General features: G+C 42.6%; 1 long non-coding RNA gene across 1 annotated transcript; it reads left to right on the forward strand.

Annotated features, from left to right (window-relative positions):
• Positions 1–793: 793 nt before the first annotated feature.
• On the forward strand, positions 794–3,353 carry Gm31523. Its single transcript, XR_001779753.1, has 3 exons — positions 794–946; positions 1,151–1,230; positions 1,628–3,353. It is a non-coding gene; the product is annotated as a predicted gene, 31523 (long non-coding RNA).
• Positions 3,354–6,573: the final 3,220 nt, after the last annotated feature.

Below are 6,573 nucleotides of genomic sequence, written 5' to 3' on the forward strand. Positions count from 1 at the left end.
TTCTTCAGCTGAGGGATTCTGTTGCAGGAAATATTAAAAAAATGAGCCGGCACGTTCCTGCTCTAGTGACACCGGAGGGCCACATCACTATGCCCTGGCAGGGTCCCATCGGCATTGTTCCACATTCCAGTAAATTGAACTACCAACCACACAGTTAGATATCACAATACCTAGTAAACTGGTAAAATCAAAACTCTTAAAGCTTATAGTTAACCAGTCAGATTTATGTATCAATAGGAATCACAATTTACAAGATACAATAATTTTAGAGCCAATTGATAATGATAAAAGCTTTATCCCAATTATTCTAACCTTATGATATCATAACTACCTGTGGCTGGTTCAAGCCATGCTAGTTCATGAAATCCATTCTCCTACCATACACAATGGGCTAGGCCCTTCCACACCAATCACCAATTAAGAAAATGCTCTATGAACTGCAGAGATGGCTCAGCTGTTAAAGTTTATGCCTACAACCAAAAATATAAGAAAATGCCCTACAAGTTTGCCTATCATTGGATCTTATGGGGGCATTTTCTTAATCAAGGTTCCCCACTCAGAAAACTCTTGACTTTTGTCAAGTTGACAGCAAAATTAGCTAGCACAAACAGTTCTCCATCTAGCCACAAGCTTCAGTCTGCTTCTGTGGATGAGTTTGAGTTTGTTGAAAACCCTGGCATGTTAAACTGATAGATGCCACCTTTGACCTCAGGAGCATACACATTGTTTGGGGCAAGTGAACAAAATACGTCTAAACCTGCAACTCGAGCTTCTTCATCCGTTTACAGGATCCATTGTAACCATGGAGACAGTGAATGGTGACACACTGTTTCTTCCACCCTGCCAGTGACTGTTGTGAACTGCAAGATGGACAGCCAGCCATGGAAATGTTTAGTTTCCTCTGGGAGGTCAGCCTTGTGCCATCTCTACTTGCACCAATCCTGAGGTTTGTTCCAAGCTGATTTATGTTAGCACTTGCCTCTCACTCAAAAAGCTAAAAATATAATAGATTCAAAAGGAGGCTTTGAAATTATTCTTTGGGAAAAAAAGGGGCAGGAAGTATCTCAGAATCCCAAGTGCTACTTACACCATTTGATTATTGTGAAAAGCCGGAGGGCATGTCAGTGTGGGGTTGGTTGTTTGTTTACAGGTTAGAATTCAGTCATGACTTGATGCACAGAGGCCGCTACAGCTACTGATTTCTCCATTGTACTTAACACTTACTAGCAGGTAAGTTTATTTACTATAGTTCCTGGTGGAGGGTGCCTGTGTGTATGTATATGGACCACATGTGTTGTATAAGACCCTTTTATATGAACACAGGTATCAGACCTTGGAACTATAGTTATTGACAGTTGGAAGCCACTGTGTAAATATTAGGAATGGAACATGGGTCCTCTGCTAGACTAGTAAGTGCTCTTAATGGCTGAACCTTCTCTCCAGCCCCTATTTATTACAGTTCTGAATGTCTCCTAAAGGGATATGTGCCCAGGGTACCACTACACGATGGTGGTTAGATCTAGAAACGGGGCATTATGTGCCTTTATGTACAGTCCTCGGTTGTTAAAGGCATGCTTGAAGGAGATGGGGGACTCTGATCTCTTCCTCATTTGTTTCCTGTTCACAGAGAAGGAGTTTTCTCCATCACATGCTCACAGCCAGTGCCACCTAGCATTCCCCATCTACAAGGGGCCTAAAAGCCATGGGCCTTCCTCATCGTAGACTGGAACCACTAAGAGGCAATGGAAACCTTTTCTATTTGTAACTTAATTACTTCAGCTATTTTATTACAGAAATCACGATAACATAAAATCTATGACCCATGTTGCCCTAACCGAATCCCTCACATGGAATGAATTTTTGACCCCAGCATCACAATGAGGAACCAAGGAGTCTGCGAATGTTAAAGCAGAGTGAGACAGAGCGCATCTCTACCAAACATGGTTAAGAGTTCAGAAGCTGAGGCCACCGACCAGATGTGACTGACAAAGCAGAATCCAGGGTCCCCAGTACTCAGCTGTGCTTTTGGTGTTTCTTATTTGAGTTCCACTGCTCACAGCCTCCCCACCCCGTCCACATGAACAATGCGAAAGATTTAATCTTAAGGAACAAACTGAACGGTTTAAAGATGCATTGAACAATCCATTTTTTTAAAGCTCTCTAGTGACAAAGGATGGATTGAAGGAAGCATGTAATAAATATGTGTTCAAGGTGTGCCCTGATCACAGCCCTAAGTTAAAGACAACTCACCCAGTGCTCAGTGTCCTGGGGCAACCAGTCAGCTGTGACAGTCTCAATAGACAGAGGTATAGAAATACACTGGATATTCTTACCTGCGCCCTCTTCCTCTGTCTCTGTCTCTCTCTCTCCCTTCCTCACTCTCTCTTTCTCCCTTCTTCCCTCCCTTCTTCCATCTTTCCCTCCAGATATTATGGCTGAATTGCCAGGGTTGAAACTCCTTTTTAAAGGAGCCTATAATTTTTCCATGCCCAAGCTAGCTCACTGGGAGCCATTATGCAAATCTTGAAATAAGCTAGAAATTCTCAGAGGTGGTGGAGACCAGAATAGGGCTGTTGTGACATTAGAGCTTCTAGGGACGGTTGCCGAGAAAGAGCTTCTATTATGTGTCTTGGGGAACAGAAGAACTGAAAAATCAAAGAGTCAGAGAAGAAGACGCTATGCTCTCAACTGCCCCAAATTACTAAGCCTTACTTCAGGCCCCATTACTTCCAATAACATTTGATTTTTATGATGGTCTTTTCTTCTCCCTCTTTCCATGTGGGCATACTTAACATGTGCCCTGAGTTGAGGTGGTTCGTCAGCCTTGCTACTTGGATCCATAAAGTTAGACTGTGTGCACACAGCTCAGAATCTTTCCTTATCTCTTTCTTTTGCACCCCCTCCCACCTCATCCCATCCGTCTATCAACACTCCTCTCTCACAGAAGGATCGAAGGAAGGCTAGACCTCATGCTCTTGTGTCCACTCTGCGTTGGCACAATGCGCATGCGCAGATACAGCGCCTCTGCAGTCTTCCCATTGGAAATGTGGGGGCTGAGTAAAGGGAGGAGGGAAGAAGACAAGCATGCGCAGACAGCAGATGATAGCACCACATACAGAGGACTCACAGACTTTTAATTCCATGTCACCTTCTGAGACACAAGCTGGCCTGAAAACTGCGTTGTATTGCATGGCCCGAATTAGCTGCTTGTAAACAAAACCAAAATATGGCCAGTGGTGGAAGATTCTATTTAGAATTTAGAATTGAATCAAGTTAGGGGAAGTGAGAGTCATCACACACACACACACACACACACACACACACACACACGCACACACACACACGCACACACACACACATACATACATACACACACAGATATATTCACATGCACAGACACATACATGCAGACACACTCACATGCACACACACACATGCAGACACACACAGACACACACACACTCACACACATGCAGACACACACACACATACACAGACACTCACACAGACTCTCACACGCACACACACACACACACACACACACACACACACACATATACACACACACACAAAAGTGAGATGACAGAGAGACGGATACATGGGAGTTCTGGATCACCAAAATGTTAACTAAAGTTAATTAGGATGAGATGGCTCATGCACTTTTATTTGATTTGTTGAGGTTTTGCTTATATGTTTTTCTTACTCTTTTATAATGAACATTGCCCTACTGCATTGGTGCTATAAGCAGTCAGAGGATCAATGCTGGAGCACCATTGGCAAAATGCTTCTGTAGTGTGCATGACCCCCGCGGTTCCATCCCTGGCATAAGCACAGACTCACGTCACAGGCTGCCTGTCACCCCTGCACTTCAGACGTAAAGGCAAGAGTATCAAGTCATATTTGGATAGATAGCAAGTTCGAGTTTATCCTTAGAGGAAAAAGAGGAAGAGAAGGAGGAGGAGAAAGAGGAAGAGGAGGAAATAATTGTTTTTCTAAGAAAGAAGGAAAAAGAAACAAGGAAAGGAAAAAAGAAGAAGGGGAAGGGGTAGAATTATTATTATTTTTTTGAAGTATTATTTTTTAATCACCCCATCACTTCGAGTCCCTGCAGTGAGCTGGAGTCAGAACTGGTTTTTCTGACCTTCTCTGCATAGAGATGGTTTCAAAGCTGGTGTGTGTGTGTGTGTGTGTGTGTGTGTGTGTGTGTGTGTGTGTGCATATATGTGTCTATATGCATGTCTGTACCACCAAGAAGGGAGAACAGAGGGAAGCCATCTGTATACAGAAAGCCTGTGCTCACAAATGATTTAGTCAATAGTAAAAGACTTTGTTCCTGTTTCAAGTTTACACTCAATGAGACAATTGTTCAGGTCAGCTTCAAAGCTGGGCTGAGGTGCGGCTGTGGGGGAGAGCTGCCACACCTCCACATTTGGCAGAGAGCCACCCAAACTCATTGCAAACAAGCGTGCTCAGTGTGTTGGTCCCTGGGGGATTGGACTGATGGAGTCAAGATGTGGAGACTTCAAACATGCTTCCTTGTCCTGTTTTCTTTCCCTCCTCCCATCCTTGCTACTTCCTTGTATCTGTTTACACTCTAGATATGCACACACAAACACACACCTCAGTACATGCCCTCCAAAGTTCCAGAAAGAAAAACTCATTAAGGCCAGGAGCTGCCCTGTGTATAAAATAGGCTGAGAATCTGTGATTCACAAACTCACCCCTAAGTGACGGTACTTCCTGGGTTGTGGTCCTTAGCTGGGATCTTACCTAGAATTATCTTCCCCATGAAGTCATGGTCAGGTCTTTTAAGTTTATTAAGAATCTTTTCATTTCACCTTAAAGATGACTTCAAAGATCTCTAAGGGCCTTAACATTTTTGTTTTTTGTTTTTAAAATGAATTTGTTTTACTTTAATAGTTGGGATACATATTAAGTATACAAATGATACTATACAAGACACATTTGCATCTCCTCCTATCAGGACAGTAATTAGCAATTGCATTCCTTTTCAATGCCCACAGATCATTGTTAAACTGTTTTATTGTACCTGGGGTTTTTGTGTATGCTTAGCAAGCACTGAGCTAATCTCACCCTCCTCACTCACATTACTGTGGATGAAACTTGGTACAACCCACAACCCTCCAAAGGAAAGAGGACATGGATACATTAACTACAGTTTACAAGACAAGAAACAGAGATAAAAGAATCTAAGGACCCTTGACCTTTGGAAGAACTAGGAGACAATTGAAATGCAGCTGTTTGGCCAGTGTCTGGGTCTCTTTCCAGCTAGGCTCCCCTCCTGGGCTCTGCCTTCCTAGTGTCAGCCCAACCACGGGGCTCCCAAATCAGAATTCCCATAAAATTTCATATTTCATCTCCAACAATTGTCAGAAGTTTAAATTATGCCCATCTCTTTGATTGAAGAGAATTTGAGAACTCACTCCAGAACCAAATACTTAGTAGTCTCAGAAAACTAGGAAGCTAAAATGTTTACTTTTACACTGGTATGTTTGTTATGGACGATTATGTTTGAGTGGTTGGTAGAAACTTGTGAGCACAACAAGATAATGGGATAAAATTCTATGGGAGAAGGGAAATAGAAATTCAGGTCTGAGAGACAAAGGAAGGCTTTCTCACCCTTAGGAAAGATATTCATACTCATTCTTCAACGGCTAGTTGGCAAGTTGGCAACCAACTAGTTGTTGACAGTGGATACAAAATAACCATGCTGTCTGTGGTTAAATGCATCAATTTAAGAGCAATATCATGGTGTCAAGGGCCCGTGTTTACCATATGATAGAAATTCCATCACAGTACATCAGTGATACAAAGTGAAAAAAATTAAGTGTGAAGAGTACAAACTTTTTCATGAGATTTTGGAATAAGTATTTTGATGGTCCTTGAATTAGAGAGCCCTTGCCCCATTTGATGGTGGACACAACTGGCAAAGGTACTTTTCTAAGTGAAATCTACTCCACTCTGGGAGACAGAACCTTCCAGTAGACTAGTACAGACCCAGAGACTTTGTTTAAGATTAGCCTATATACTCACCATTTGAAAAGTCTTGAGGAATCCAAAAGCTTGGGATAAGCAACTTGACTGCACTTGTGGAGACACTAAGAGAATGGAAAGTTGAACTGTTTTGTTTGTAATTAGTCAAGCTCTGACTTCCATGAGCTGCTTATGTTTTTTCCCATGAAAACTGTGGTCCTTTTCCTCAGGTTATCCCAGGTTGGCAGTGTGAGTGAAATGGGGGGAAATACTTCTTAAGGGACCCCAGGCCTGAGAGGGGCTAGAGTGGTGGTTCTCAACCTGTGGGTCGCGACCTCTGTGGGAGTGGCACAGTCCTTTCACAGGGGTCACCTAAAATCATCTGGAAAACACAGAGATTTACATTACAACTCATGACAGAAGAAAAATGATAATTCTGAAGTAGCAACAAAAGTAATTTTAAGGATGGCGGTCACCACAACATGAGGAACTGACTGATTAAAGGGTTGCAGCAGTGGGAAGGTCGAGAACCACTGCTCTAGAGTAATCTAGGTGCAGGAAAGAGGTATTCCAAAATAA

The sequence above is a fragment of the Mus musculus genome, chromosome 1, assembly GCF_000001635.26.
Source record: "Mus musculus strain C57BL/6J chromosome 1, GRCm38.p6 C57BL/6J".
NCBI lineage: Eukaryota > Metazoa > Chordata > Mammalia > Rodentia > Muridae > Mus > Mus musculus.